At 40.8% G+C, this 17,142-nt stretch overlaps 1 non-coding gene across 1 annotated transcript; it reads right to left on the minus strand.

Moving 5' to 3' along the window:
- Positions 1-16,429: 16,429 nt before the first annotated feature.
- On the minus strand, positions 16,430-16,536 carry LOC148914966 (small nucleolar RNA R71). Its single transcript, XR_016123040.1, has one exon. It is a non-coding gene; the product is annotated as a small nucleolar RNA R71 (small nucleolar RNA).
- Positions 16,537-17,142: the final 606 nt, after the last annotated feature.

A 17,142-nucleotide genomic window follows, 5' to 3' on the forward strand; every position in this document is an offset into this window, starting at 1 on the left:
TTCGTTCCTAGAATGGAGTGGTGGGTGGATTCGAGTTATGGATATTGAATTTCACTCAAAACCAACCAAATGACTCCTTCCACCATGTTATGATATTCCCAAGTTTTGGACTCAATCCGATATCGATTCGTCCAAGAAATCGGACAATTCAGGTTCGCGCGTAGTTCGTTACTGAAATTGAGTGGTGGGTGTATTCCATAGTTATGGAGATTGGATTCCACTCAAAACCAACCAAATGACTCCTCTCACCATGTTATGATGTTCCCCATGTTTTGGACCCAATCCGATATCGATTCATCCATGAAATTGGACAATTAAGTTAAATGCAGCGATTCGTTACGAAATGGAGTGGTGGTTTGTATTCCATACTTCTAGAAAATGGATTTCACTCAAAACCAACCACATGACTCCTCCCACCATATTATGATGTTCCCCAAGTTTGGACTCAATTCGATATCGATTGGTCCTTGAAATCGGAGATTGAGTTAAATGCGATTAGATTACCTGTGATGGAGTGGTGGGTGCATTCCTTGATTTTAGAGTTTGATTTCACTCAAACCAACAAATGACTCCTCCACGATGTTATCATGTTCCCAATTTTACTGGACTCAATCCGATATCGATTCGTCCATGAAGTCGGACAATTCAGTTAGTACGATTCGTTCTGAAATGGAGTGATGGGTGTTTTCCACAGTTATAGAGATTGGATTTCATTCAAAACCAACCAAATGACTCCTACCACCATGTTATGATATTCCCCAAGTTTTGGACTCAATCCGACATCGATTGGCCCATGAAATCGGACAATTCAGGTTTACCTTGATTCGTTACGAAATGGAGGGATTGGTGTATTCCATAGTTATAGAGATTGGATTTCACTCAAAACCAACCAAATGACTCCTCCCACCATATTATGTGGTTCCCCAAGTTTTGGACTCAATCCGATATCGATTGGTCCATGAAATCGGACAATTCAGGTTCGTACACAGTTCGTTCAGAAATGGAGTGGTGGGTGTATCCCATAGTTATAGAGATTGGATTTCACTCAAAACCAAGCAAATGACTCCTCCCACCATGTTATGATGTTCCCCAAGTTTTGGACTCAATCCGATATCGATTCATCCATGAAATTGGATAATTCAGGTTCATACGCCGTTCCGTTCTGAAATGGAGTGGTGGGTGTATTCCATAGTTATGGAGATTTGATTTCACTCAAAACCAACCGAATGACAAAGAAGTTCATAATTTTATACTTTCGCATTACTTCTTTATTTAGTGACTTTGTTTAGTTTCTCTTTATTTTGAGTCACTTTCCTCTTTTTGTTTGTTTTGTAGGTTAAGATAGCAAGAGATCACATTTGATGCAATCCATGCTTGTTAAGGGCTGATTGGGATAAGAGGAATATGAGCTTAAAGACAAACCCAATTTGGGACACACTCCTTGTCAGTCCAGTTTCGTGGGTCATCTTGCAGTCCTCATTTCAGCAAATTACGCAGGTCGGATGAGGAGACATCCTTCATAGAAGTTGTTCCAATGGGTGTCTATTATGACATATCAAATTTCAGCCCAATTCGATAAATCTGGAGCCCTCAGCATGTCAAAGACTGAACCAAGTTCACAGAAATGTCATGATTGGCTTCCATCACATCTACATCCCTAGAGCCATGTGCTCAGCATGAGCAGCCATACATGGGAGTCAAATCAGCTCAGAAACTCAGAAGGATGAACAATAGTCAATTTTTCCATTAAAAAACCATACCAAAGCATGTATTTGGCAGTTGGAGCAGGTGGCAAGTATGGGCATCTGGAGCAGGTGGCAAGTATGGGCTGCTGGGTTGTTAGGGAAGCAGCTAAGAGAGTGTGCTTCACCAGCCAAAGGGAGGACAAGTGCACTCTATAAATAGAGGCTGCGCACTCATTCAAAGACATAGAGAGTCAGATACACATTTTCCTTCACCCATTACTCTCATACACAAATTCAAATTCACCACAAGAGAGAAGAGAGCTTGGAGCTGTCCTGGGAATTCCTTGCTGCCATCATCTAGTTCTTCTCCTCTCTTTATCCTATCTACGTATTTCTTATTTTCTGTATTCATAGTTATGTCTAACTAATCCATTTAGTTAGGGCTTAGGATGATAGTCATGTTGTTAATCTCCAGTCATGTATGTTTTCTTAGAGTATCTAACTAGGTTTTATGCATCTAGCATAGGTTGGGAAGATTTAGATTCACCAATTCTACTCTCCTTTCACAAGCAACACATGAATGGCCTAAGAATCATTCAAGGGGTTAATAACCATAGGTTGACTAGGACAGATACCATGTTCTAGGACTTGTGTGATTATCATATTCTCAAGGAGCTCAATGACTCTTGTATGCTTTATTCTAAGTAGATACCATGCTTAGGTTGCATATTAGAGATCACGTGCTTTGTGTAGATACCATGCACAATTACATGCCTTAGGAGAATCATCGTCCTGCACCTAGATACCATAGTTGTATGCGATAATCATTGTTGATGAAGTTTGAGTCAATTTCTATGCATTCATAACTTGGATAGGAAAACTAGTGATGATTCAAGGTTCTAACACCTCTCAATTATTGTTTCACAACCTACCCAGTGTTTACTTTTGAGCACTTTCATTTCATTTTCTTCTTTTCATTTCAACAACAAAACCCCCCATTTTGATGCGTGTGTGGTGCTAGGATTCTATCCTAGACCTTGAGTAATTAGTAAGAGGCATTGTCGAATTCGACCTTGCCTTTAGCTTGAGCTAGTCAGTTTCCTTGTTCTATGTTTTTCTAGCGTTCTAACTAATTTAACTTGGAACCAAGCTACCATTCTCCGTGGGATCGACCTCGCATTTACATAAGCTATACTATAAGGTTCGTGCACTTGCGAGAATTAAAGTTGCTGTTTTTAATAACTCATTTTAGTTGTTAGAATTGAATCAACAATGACTCCTCCCACCGCGTTATGATGTTCCCCAAGTTTTGGACCCAATCTGTATCGATTTGTCTATGAACTCGAGACAATTGAGTTCGTCTGTTCTTTCGAAATGGAGTGGTGGGTGTATTCCACAGATTATAGAGATTGGATTTCACTCAAAACCAACCAAATGACTCCTCCCACCATGTTATGATATTCCCAAGTTTTGGACTCAATCCGAAATTGATTGGTCCATGAAATCGGACAATTTAGGTTAATCTGAAGTTAAAATGGAGTGGTTGGTGTATTGCAAAGTTTTAGCCATTGAATTTCACTCAAAACCTACCAAATGACTCCTCCCATATTATGATGTTTCCCAAGTTTTGGACTCAATCCGATATCAATTGGTCCAAGAAATCCGGACAATTGAGGTTCATACGTGATTCATTTTGAAATGGAGTGGTGGGTGTATTCCATAGTTATGGAGATTGGATTTCACTTAAAACCAACCAAATGACGCCTCCACCATGTTATGATGTTCCCCAAGTTTAGGACCCAATCTGATATCGATTAGTCCATGAAATCGGACAATTCAGGTTGTCATGATTCGTTACGAAATGGAGTAGGGTGCATTCACACTTCTAGAGTTGATTTCACTCAAAACGAAACACATGACTCCTCCCACCATATTATGATATTCCCCAAGTTTGGACTCAATCCGATATCGATTGTCCTTGAAATCGGACAATTGAGTTCGTATGCGGTTTGTTACGAAATGGAGTGGTGGGTGTATTCCTTAGTTTTAGAGATTGGATTTCACTCAAAACAAACCAAATGACTCCTACCACCAAGTTATGACGTTCCCCAAGTTTTGAACTCAATCCGATATCAATTCCTCCATGAAATCGGATAATTGAGTTAATCTGTGATTCGTTTGAAATGGAGTGGTGGGTGTATTCCACAGTTGTAGACATTGGATTTCTTTCAAAACCAAACAAATGACTCCTCCCACCATGTTATGATATTCCCGAAGTTTTGGACTCAATCCGATATCGATTGGTCCATGAAATCGGACAATTCAGTTAAATGCGGAGTTACATGCTGGAATGGAGTGGTAGGTGTATTGCATAGTTTTAGCCAATGGATTTCACACAAAACCCACCAAATGACTCCTCCCACCATATTATGATGCTTCCCAAGTTTTGGACTCAATCCGATATCGATCGATCCATGAAATCGGAGAATTCGATTACTTGATTCGTGCGTAATGGAGTGGTGGGTGTATTCCATTATAGAGATTGGATTTCACTCAAAACAAACCAAATGACTCCTCCCACCATGTTATGATATTCCCCAAGTTTTGGACTCAATCTATTATCGATTGGTCCATGAAATTGGAAAATTCAGGTTCATAAGCCGTTCGTTACGAAATGGAGTGGAAGTGTATTCCACATTTATAGATATTGGATTTCATTCAAAACCAACCAAATGACTCGTCCCCCCATGTTATGATATTCCCCAAGTTTTGGACTCAATCCGATATCGATTGGTCCATGAAATAGGACAATTCATGTTCGTATGACGTTCCGTCTGGAATCGAGTGGTAAGTGTATTGCATAGTTCTAGCCAATGGATTTCGCACAAAACCCACCAAATGACTCCTCCCGCTATATTATGATGCTCCCCAAGTTTTGGACTCAATCCGGTATCGATCGGTCCATCAAATCGGAGAATTCAGGTTCGCACGCAGTTGGTCCTGTAATGGAGTGGTGGGTGTATTCCACAGTTATAGAGATTGGATTTCAATCAAAACCAACCAAATGACTCCTCCCACCATGTTATGATATTCCCCAAGTGTTGGACTCAATCTGATATCGATTGGCCCATGAAATCGGACAATTGAGTTCATCGCGCTTCGTTACGAAATGGAGTGGTGGGTGTATTCCATGATTATAGAGTGGATTTCATTCAAAAACAACCAAATGACTCCTCCCACCATGTTATGATATTCCTCGAGTTTTGGACTCAATCCGATATCGATTGGTCCATGAAATAGGACAATTCATGTTCGTACGCGTTTCGTCTAGAATGGAGTGGTAGGTGTATTGCATAGTTTTAGTCAATGAATTTCACACAAAACCCACCAAATGACTCCTCCCACCATATTATGATGCTCCCCAAGTTTTGGACTCAATCCGGTATCGATCGGTCCATGAAATCGGAAAATTCAGTTAAGCGATTCATTACTGTAATGGAGTGGTGGGTGTATTCCACAGTTATAGAGAATGGATTTCCTCAAAACCAACTAAATGACTCCTTCCACCATGTTGTGATATTCCCAAGTTTGGGACTCAATCCGATATCGATTGGTCCATGAAATCGGACAATGCTTGTTCGTACGATTCGTTACGCTCCTTGTGGAGTGGTGGGTGTATTCCATACTTCTAGAGATTGGATTTCACTCAAAACCAACCACGTGACTTCTCCCACCATAATATGATGTTAACCAAGTTTTGGACTTAATCTGACATGTCGATTGGCCCATGAAATCGGACAATTCAGTTCATATGCCGTTCGTTACGAAATGGAGTGGTGGGTGTATTCCATAGTTCTGATTGGATTTCACAAAACCAACCAAATGCTCCTCCCACCATTTATGATGTTCCCCAAGGTTTGGACTCAATCCGATATCGATTCGTCCAGAAATCGGACAATTCAGTTCATCGCCATTCGTTACGAAATGGAGTGGTGGCGTATTCCACAGTACGATTATAGAGATTGATTTGATTCAAAACCAACCAAATGACTCCTCCCATCATGTTATGATATTCTCCAAGTTTTGGACTCAATCCGATATCGATTCGTCCATGAAATCGGACAATTCGAGGTTAAATCGCGATTCGTTATGAAATGGAGTGGTGGGCGTATTCACGATTATAGAGATTAGATTTCACTCAAAACCAGCAAATGATTCCTCGCACCATGTTATGATATTCCCCATGTTTTGGACTCAATCCGATATTGATTGGTCCATGAAATCGGACAATTCAGGTTCGTACGGAAAGTTAATCGTCAGGAATGGAGTGGTAGGTGTATTGCATAGTTTTAGCCAATGGATTTCGCACAAAACCAACCGAACGACTCCTCCCACCATATTATGATGTTCCTCATGTTTTGGACTCAATCCGACATCGATTGGTCCATGAAATCGGACAATTGAGTTAAATGCAATTCATTCGAAATGGAGTAGTGAGTGTGTTCCATAGTTATCGAGATTGGATTTCACTCAAAACCAACCAAATGAATCCTCCCACCATGTTATGATGTTCCCCAAGTTTTGGACTCAATCCGATATCGATTGGTCCATAAAATCGGACAGATTCAGGTTCACCGCAGTGATTCGTTGAAATGGAGTGGTGGGTGTATTCCATAGTTATAGCGATTGGATTGCACTCAAAACCAACCAAATCACTCCTCCCACCATGTTATGGTGCTCCCCAAGTTTTGGCCTCAATCCGATATCGATTGGTCCTTCAAATCGGACAATTCACGTTAAATGCAGCGATTAGTTACAAATGGGTGGTGGATTTTATGAAAACCAACAAATGCTCCTCCAACCATATTACGATGTTCCCCAAGTTTTGGAGTTAATCCGATATCGATTCGTCCATGAAATCGGACAATTCAGGTTCGTACGCAGTTCGTTCTAAAATGGAGCAATGGGTGTATTCCACAGTTATAGTGTTTGGAATTTCACTCAAAACCAACCAAATGACTCCTCCCACCATGTTATGATGTTCCCCAAGTTTTGGACACAATCCGATATTGATCGGTCCATGAAATCGGACAATTCGGCTTTGTGCAAAGTTCGTTCTAAAATGGTGTGGTTGGTGTATTGCATAGTTTTAGCCGTGGGATTTTACTTCAAAACCCACCAAATGACTCCTCCCACCGTATTATGATGTTCCCCAAGTTTTGGACTCCATCTGATATTGATTGGTCAATGAAATCGGAAAAATTTAGGTTCGTACGTTCTGAAATGGAGTGATGGGTGTATTCCATACTTATAGAGGCTGGATTTCGCTGAAAACCAAACAAATAACTTCTCCCACCACGTTATGATATTCTCTCAAGTTTTGGACTCAATCCGATATCGATTGGTCCATGAAATCGACAATTCAGGTTAAATGCGTAGTTTGAGTTCCGAATAGAGTGGTAGATGTATTGCATAGTTTTAGCCAATGGATTTCACACAAACCCACCAAATGACTCCTCCCACCATATTATGATGTTCCCATGTTTTGGACTCAATCACATACTGATTCGTCCATGAAATGGGACAATTCAGAAATTCGTATGCAGATTCGTTACTGAAATGGAGTTGGGGTGTATTCCACAATTATAGAGATTGGATTTCACTCAAACCATCCAAATGACTCCTCCCACCACATTACGATATTCCAAGTTTTGGACTCAATCCGATATCGATCGGTCCATGAAATCGGACAATTCAGGTCCGTACAGAGTTCCCTCTAAAATGGTGTGATTGGTGTATTGCGTAGTTTGAGCCATTGGATTTCACTCAAAACCCACCAAATGACTCCTCCCACCATATTATGATGTTCCGCAAGTTTGGAACTCCATCATCTTGATTGGTCAACAAAATCGGAAAAATTCAGATTCATACGTTCTGAAATGGAGTGGTGGGTGTATTACATAGTTATAGCCATTGGGTTTTAGTCAAAACCAACCAATTGTCAACTCCTACCATGTTATGATATTCCTCAAGTTTTGGACTCAATCCGATATTGATTAGTCCATGAAATCGGACAATTCAAGTTCATACACAGTTCGTTCTGAAATGGAGTGGTGGGTGTATTCCATAGTTATAGAGTTTGGATTTCCTCAAAACCAACCAAATGATTCCTCCCACCATGTTATGATGTTCCCCAAGTTTTGGACTCAATCCAATATCGATTGGTCCATGAAATCGGACAATTCAGGTTCGTACGCACTTCGTTTTGAAATGGAGTGGTGGGTGTATTCCACAGTTATAGAGATTGGATTTCACTCAAAACCAACCAAATGACTCATCCCACCATGTTATGATATTCCCCAAGTTTTGGACTTAATCGATATCGATTGGCCCATGAAATCAGACAATTCGAGTTAAACGAAGTTCCTTCTGAAATGGAGTGGTTGGTGTATTGCATAGTTTTAGCCATTGTTTCACTCAAAACCTAACAAATGCCTCCTCCCACCATATTATGATGTTTCCCAAGTTTTGGACTCCATCCGATATCGATTGGTCGAAGAGATCGGACAATTTAGATTTGCACGCAGTTCGTTCTTAAATGGAGTGGTGGGTGTATTCCATAGTTGTGGAGATTGGATTCACTCAAAACCAACCAAATGACTCCTCCCACCATGTTATGATGTTCACTAAGTTTTGGACCCAATCCGATATCGATTCGTCCATGAAATCGGACAATTGCCCTCCTCAGGTTAAATCGTGATTCGTTACGAAATGGAGTGGTGGTTGCATTGCATACTTCTAGAGATTGGATTTCACTCAAAACCAACCACATGACTCCTCCCACCATATTATGATGTTCCCCCAATTTTGGACTCAATCCGATATCGATTGGTCCTTGAAATCGGAGAATTCGGTTAAATGCGCGCATTCGTTCTGTGATGGAGTGGTGGGTGCATTCCTCAGTTTTAGAGTTTGGATTTCACTTAAAACCAACCAAGTAACTCCTCCCACCATGTTATCATGTTCCCCAATTTTTGGACTCAATCCGATATCGATTCGTCCATGAAGTTGGACAATTCAGGTTCGTATGCAGTTTGTTCTGAAATGGAGTGGTGGGTGTATTCCACAGTTATAGAGATTGGATTTCATTCAAAACCAACCAAATGACTCCTACCACCATGTTATGATATTCCCCAAGTTTTGGACTCAATCCGACATCGATTGGCCCATGAAATCGGACAATTCAGGTTTACGCACGCAGTTCGTTCAGAAATGGAGGGATTGGTGTATTCCATAGTTATAGAGATTGGATTTCACTCAAAACCAACCAAATGACTCCTCCCACCATATTATGTGGTTCCCCAAGTTTTGGACTCAATCCGATGTCGATTGGTCCATGAAATCGGACAATTCAGGTTCGTACACAGTTCGTTCTGAAATGGAGTGGTGGGTGTATCCCATAGTTATAGAGATTGGATTTCACTCAAAACCAAGCAAATGACTCCTCCCACCATGTTATGATGTTCCCCAAGTTTTGGACTCAATCCGATATCGATTCATCCATGAAATTGGATAATTCAGGTTCATACGCCGTTCCCGTCTGAAATGGAGTGGTGGGTGTATTCCATAGTTATGGAGATTTGATTTCACTCAAAACCAACCGAATGACAAAGAAGTTCATAATTTTATACTTTCGCATTACTTCTTTATTTAGTGACTTTGTTTAGTTTCTCTTTATTTTGAGTCACTTTCCTCTTTTTGTTTGTTTTGTAGGTTAAGATAGCAAGAGATCACATTTGATGCAATCCATGCTTGTTAAGGGCTGATTGGGATAAGAGGAATATGAGCTTAAAGACAAACCAAATTTGGGCCACACTCCTTGTCAGTCCAGTTTCGTGGGTTATCTTGCAGTCCTCATTTTAGCAAATTACGCAGGTCGGATGAGGAGACATCCTTCATAGAAGTTGTTCCAATGGGTGTCTATTATGACATATCAAATTTCAGCCCAATTCGATAAATCTGGAGCCCTCAGCACGTCAAAGACTGAACCAAGTTCACAGAAATGTCATGATTGGCTGCCATCACATCTACATCCCTAGAGCCATGTGCTCAGCATGAGCAGCCATACATGGGAGTCAAATCAGCTCAGAAACTCAGAAGGATGAATAATAGTCAATTTTCCCATTAAAAAACCATACCAAAGCATGTATTTGGCAGCTGGAGCAGGTGGCAAGTATGGGCATCTGGAGCAGTGGCAAGTATGGGCTCTGGAGTTGTTGGGAGCAGACTAAGAGGTGTGCTTCACCAGCCAAAGGGGACGAAATGCACTCTATAAATAGGGGGCTGCACACTCATTCAAACACATAGAGAGTCAGTTACACATTTTCACTTCACCCATTACTCTTATACACAAATTCAGATTCACCACAAAGAAGAAGGCTTGGAGCTGTCACTGGGAATTCCTTGCTGCCATCATCTAGTTCTTCTCCACACTTTTAGATATTGCATTTCACTAAAAACCAACCAAATCACTCCTCCCACCATGTTATGACGTTCCCCATGTTTTGAACTCAATCCGGTATCAATTCCTCCGTGAAATCGGACAATTGAGTTCGTGATTCGTTACGAATCAGTGGTGGTGTATTCCACAGTTATAGAGATTGGATTTCTTTCAAAACCAACCAAATGACTCCTCCCACCATGTTATGATATTCACGAAGTTTTGGACTCAATCCGATATCGATTGGTCCATGAAATCGAACAATTGAGTTCGTCACGAGTTCTGTCTAGAATGGAGTCGTAGGGTATTGCATAGTTTTAGCCAATGGATTTCCACACAAAACCCACCAGACTCCTCCCACCGATATTATGATGCTCCCCAAGTTTTGGACTCAACCGATATCGATCGGTCCATGAAATCGAGAATTGATTCGCACGATTCGTTACGTAATGGAGTGGTGGGTGTATTCCACAGTTATAGAGATTGAATTTCACTCAAAACCAACCAAATGACTCCTCCCACCATGTTATGATATTTCCCGAGTTTTGGACTCAATCTAATATCCATTGGTCTATTAAATCGGACAATTCAGGTTCACACGCGCCATTGTTACGAAATGAGTGGTGGTGTATTCCTGATTATAAGCGATTGGATTTCATTCCAAACCAACCAAATGACTCCTCCCACCATGTTGTGATATTCCCAAGTTTTGACTCAATCCGATATCGATTGGTCCATGAAATAGGATAATTCATGTTCGTAAATGCAGTTCCGCGGAATGAAGTGGTAGGTGTATTGCATAGTTTTAGCCAATGGCTTTCACACAAAACCTACCAAATGACCTGCTCCCACCATATTATGATGTTCCCAAGTTTTGGACTCAATCCGATGGCATCGATTGGTCCAAGAAATCGGACAACCAGTTCGCATACGTTCGTTCGAAATGGGTGGTGGGTGTATTCCATAGTTCTGAGAGATTGGATTTCACAAAACCAACCAAATGACTCCTCCCACCACTTTATGTTGTTCCCCAAGTTTTTGACTCAATCCAATATCGATTCATCCATGAAATCGGACAATTCAGGTTCAAACGCCGTTCGTTCTGAAATGGAGTGGTGGGTGTATTCCACAGTTATAGAGATTGGATTTGATTCAAAACCAACCAAATGACTCATCCCATCATGTTATGATATTCCCCAAGTTTTGGACTGAATCCGATCTCGATTCGTCCATGAAATCGGACAATTCAGGTTCGTACGGAGTTCCTTCAAAGATGGTGTGGTTGGTGTATTGCATAGTTTTAGCCATTGGATTTCACTCAAAACCCACCAAATGACTCCTCCCAATGTATTATGATGTTCCCCAAGTTTGGACCCAATCCGATATCGATTAGCCCATCAAATCGGACAATTCGGTCCGCACATGATTTGTTACGAAATTGAGTGGTGGGTGTATTCCATAGTTATGGAGATTGGATTTCACTCAAAACCAACTGAATGACTCCTCCCACCATGTTATGATGTTCCCCAAGTTTTGGACCCAATCCGACATCGATTCGTCCATGAAATTGGACAATTCAGTTCATCGATTCTTTAAATGGAGTGGTGGGTGTATTCCGAGTTATAGAGATTGATTTCACTCCAAAACCGACCAAATGACTCCTCCCACCATGTTGTGATATTCCCCAAGTTTTGGACTCAATCCGATATCGATTGGTCCAAGAAATCGGACAATTGAGTTCGCATGCGATTCGTTACAAATGCGGTGGTAGGGTGTATTCCATAGTTATGGAGATTGGATTTCACTCAAAACCAACCTAATGACTCCGCCCACCATGTTATGATGTTCCCAAGTTTTAGCTTCAATATGTCGATTCGTACATGAAATCGGACAAATCAGTTCATACGCCGTCCGTTTTGAAATGGAGTGGTGGGTGTATTCCACAGTTATAGAGATTGGATTTCATTCAAAACCAACCAAATGACTCCTCCCATCATGTTATGATATTCCCAAGTTTTTGACTCAATTCGATATCGATTCGTCCATGAAATCGGACAATTCAGGTTCATACAGAGTTCCTTCTAAAATGGTGTGATTGGTGTATTGCATAGTTTCAGCCATTGGATTTCACTCAAAAGCCACCAAATGACTCCTCCCAACATATTATGGTGTTCTCCAAGTTTTGGACTCAATTCGATATCGATTGGTCCATGAAATCAGAAAATTCAGGTTCGAATGCAGTTCATTCTCAAATGGAGTGGTGGGTGTATTCCACACTTATAGAGATGGGATTTCACTCAAAACCAACCACATGACTCCTCCCACCATAATATGATGTTCCCCAAGTTTGGACTCAATCCGATATCGATTAGCCCATCAAATCGGACAATTCAGGTTCGCACGCTTATACCTTGATTCGTTCTGAAATTGAGTGGAGGGTGTATTCCATAATTCGAGATTGGTTTCCTCAAAACCAACCGAATGACTCCCCCCACCATGTTATGTTGTTTCCCAAGTTTTGGACCCAATCCGATATCGATTCGTCCATGAAATTGGACAATTTAGAAGTTTTATCTGCGATTCTTTACGAAATGGAGTGGTGGGTGTATTCCTGAGTTATAGACATTGGATTTCACTCAAAAAAAGCCAAATGACTCCTCCCACCATGTTATGATATTCCCCAAGTTTTGGACTCAATCCGATATCGATTGGTCTATGAAATAGGACAATTCAGGTTCGTCTGGCGTTCCGGAATGGAGTGGTAGGTGTATTGCATAGTTTTAGCCAATGGCTTTCACACAAAACCTACTAAATGACTCCTCCCACTATATTATGATGTTCCTCAAGTTTTGGACTCAATCCGATATCGATTGGTCCATGAAATCGGTCAATTGAGTTCGTACAGTTCGTTACGAAATGGAGTCGTGAGTGTATTCCATAGTTATAGAGATTGGATTTCACACAAAACCAACCAAATGACTCCTCCCACCATTTTATGATGTTCCCCAAGTTTTGGACTCAATCCGATATCGATTCGTCCTTGAAATCGGATAATTCAACTTCGTACGCATTCGTTACGAAATGGAGTGGTGGATGTATTCCATAGTTATAGAGATTGGATTTCACTCAAAGCCAACCAAATGACCCCTCCCACCATGTTATGATATTCCCAAGTTTTGGACTCAATCCGATATCGATTGGTCCATGAAATCGACAATTGAGTTAAATGCAAGTTACATAAAAATGGTGTGGTTGGTGTATTGCATAGTTTTAGCCATTGGATTTCACTCAAAACACACCAAATGACTCCTCCCACCATATTATGGTGTTCCCCAATTGTTGGACTCAATCCGATATCAATTGGTCACGAAATAAATGGACAATTTAGAAGTGAAATTGTCTCAAAATGAAATGAGTGGTGTATTCCACAGTTATAGAGATTGGATTTCACTCAAAACCAACCAAATAAACCCTCCCACCATGTTATGATGTTTACCAAGTTTTGGACTCAATCCGATATCGATTGGTCCATGAAATCGGACAATTCAGGTTCATACATAGTTCGTTCTAACATGGAGTGGTGGGTGTATTCCATACTTCTAGAGATTGGATTTCACTCAAAACCAACCACATGACTCCTCCCACCATACTATGATGTTCCCCAAGTTTTGGACTCAATCCCATATCGATTGGTCCATGAAATCGGACAATTTAGGTCCGTACGCAGTTCGTTCTAAAATGGAGTGGTGGGTGTATTCCATACTTCTAGAGATTGGATTTCCCAACCACATGACTCCTCCCACCATATTATGATGTTCCCCAAGTTTTGGACTCAATCCGATGTCCATTGGTTCATGAAATCGGACAATTCAGAGTTCATAATTCTTTCTAAAATGGAGTGGTTGGTGTATTGCATAGTTGTAGCCATTGGATTTCACTCAAAACCCACCAAATGACTCCTCCCACCATATTATGATGATCCCGAAGTTTTGGACTCAATCTGATATCGATTGGTCCATAGAATTGGACAGTTGGAGTTCGTGTGATTCGTTCTAAAATGGAGTGGTTGGTGTCTTGCATAGTTTTGCCATTAGATTTCACTTCAAACCAAAATATTTGCTCTCACCATATTGATGTTATGCAAAGCTTTGGACTCAATCCGATATAGATTGGTCCATGAAATCGGACAATTCAGGTTCGTACGCAGTTCATTCTAAAATGGAGTGGTGGGTGTGTTCCATAGTTATAGGGATTGATTTCACTCAGAACCAACCAAATGACTCCTCCCACCATGTTATGATGTTCCCAAGTTTTGGACTCAATCTGATTCGATTGGTCCATGAAATCGGATAATTCAGGTTCGTACGTAGTTTGTCTGAAATGGTGTGGTGGTGTATTCCACGATTATAGAGTTGGATTCCTCAAAACCAACCAAATGACTCCTCCGACCCGTTATGATATTCCCAAGTTTTGGACTCAATCCGATATCGATTGGTCCACGAAATCGGACAATGCAGTTCGTACGAAGTTCGTTCTGAGATGGAGTGGTGGGTGTATTCCATACTACTAGAGATTGGATTTCACTCAAAACCGACCACGTGACTTCTCCCACCGTAATATGATGTTAACCAAGTTTTGGACTCAATCCGATATCGATTGGTCCACGAAATCGGACAATTCAAGTTCATATGCAGTTCGTTCTAAAATGGAGTGGTTGGCGTGTTGCATAGTTTTAGCCGTTGGATTTCACGAAAAACCCACCAAATGACTCCTCCCACCATATTATGATGGTCCCCAAGTTTTGGACTCAATCCGATATAGATTGCTGCATGAAATCGGACAATTTAGGTCCGTCTGACGCAAATTTCGCTCGTTACTGAAATGGAGTGGTGGGTGTATTCCATACTTCTAGAGATTGGATTTCACTCAAAACCGACCAAATGTCTCCTCCCACCGTCTTATGATGTTCCCCAAGTTTTGGACACAATCCGATATCGATTCGTCCATGAAATCGGACAATTCAGAAGTTCGTCTGAAGTTCGTTACGACAAGGAGTGGTGGGTGTATTCCATACTTCTAGACATTGGATTTCACTCAAAACCAAACACATGACTCCTCCCACCATATTACGATGCTCTGCAAGTTTTGGACTCAATCGATTTCGATTGGTCCATGAAGTTGGACAATTCATGTTCGTGCAGTTCGTTCGAAAGTGAAGAGGTTAGTGTGTTGCATAGTTTTAGCCGTTGGAGTTCACTCAAAACCCACCAAATGACTCCTCCAACCATAATATGATGTTCCCCAAGTTTTGGACTCAATCCGATTTCGATTAGTCCATGAAATCGGACAATTGAGTTAAATAGTTCGTACGGAGTTCCTTCTGAAATAGAGTGGTTGGTGTATTGCATAGTTTTAGCCATTGGATTTCACTTAAAACTCACCAAACGACTCCTCCCACCATATTATGATGTTCCCCAAGTTTTGGACTCAATCCGATATCGATTGGTCCATGAAATCGGACAATTCAGATTAACTGTGATTCGTTCAAATGGGTGATAGGTGTATTCCATAGTTGTAGAGATTGGATTTCACTCAAAACCAACCAAATGACTTCTCCCACCATGTTATGATATTCCCCAAGTTTTGGACTCAATCCGATATCTATTGGTCCATGAAATCGGAAAATTCAGATTTCATCAGAGTTCCTTCGAAATGGAGTGGTTGGTGTATTGCATAGTTTTAGCCATTGGATTTCACTCAAAACCCACCAAATGACTCCTCCTACCAGATTATGATGTTCCCCAAGTTTTGGACTCAATCCAATATCGATTGGTCCATGAAATCGGACAATTCAAATACGGAGTTCCTTTCTGAAATGGTGTGGTGGGTGTATTGGGTAGTTTTAGCCATTGTATTTTACTCAAAACCCACCAAATGACTCCTCCCACCAGATTATGATGTTCCCCAAGTTTTGAACTCAAATCTTCACATTTGCACATGCTTCCTTCTTTCTATGGTTTACCTAACGAAGATCCGTTATCCTATATTAAGGAATTCTACAATGTTGTGAGTGGTTTACCTTTGCAAGGTGTGAGTGAAGCAAATCTGAGGATGAGTGTTTTTCCTTATACATTGAAAGATAGAGCAAAGAATTGGCTAATGACTTTGCACCTGGTTCGCTCACCACTTGGGATGCCGTAGCTAAGAAGTTTCAGGAGAAGTTTTCTCAACTCAAAAGCAGACTACATTGAGAGGCAAATCTTTAACTTTAAACAAGATGATGGAGAACCTTTCAATGAATGTTGGGAGCGTTTCAAAAGGCCTGTTGCTGCAATGTCCACATCATGGGTTACCTCTTTACTTACAAATGCAAATTTTTTTATGATGGACTAACCCAAACATGTCAATCAGTGGATAATGCAGCGGTGGAGCTTTCAAGAAGAAAAATTCTTAAGAGTCATATAACATTTATGAGATGTTGGGATCTAATGCTCAACACAAAGATACAAGAGGTAAACGAGTTGGAATGTATGAAATGAGTTCTAATAATGATCTTGCTTTGCAGGTGGCTAGTTTGGAAAAGAAGCTTGATTATTGCTCAATATAGCGCCTAAGATAGGTGAGGTGTGTGCCATTTGCAACATACCAGGTCATCCTACTTATCAATGCTCAGCTAGTGAGGCTTATCGAGTTCGTTCAAGAGCAAGTGAATCTCATGAATTCTTACAATCAGAGGCCAAGGAATGACCCGTTCTCTAATACATATAACCACTGGTTGGAGAGATCATCCCAATCTCTCATGGAAGAATAACAATCAATTTCAAAATTTCAACCAAAGCCTGCCACTACACTTGAAGATACGGTCAAAATGCTAGCTCAAAACACTGTGCAATTCCAGACAAACTACCAATAGTACTCTCCAACAACATTCAGCTGCTCTAACCAAAATGGAGACAC

This window comes from Prunus mume, linkage group LG8 (genome assembly GCF_029339155.1).
Source record: "Prunus mume cultivar Tortuosa linkage group LG8, ASM2933915v1, whole genome shotgun sequence".
In the NCBI taxonomy this organism is placed as follows: Eukaryota; Viridiplantae; Streptophyta; class Magnoliopsida; order Rosales; family Rosaceae; genus Prunus; species Prunus mume.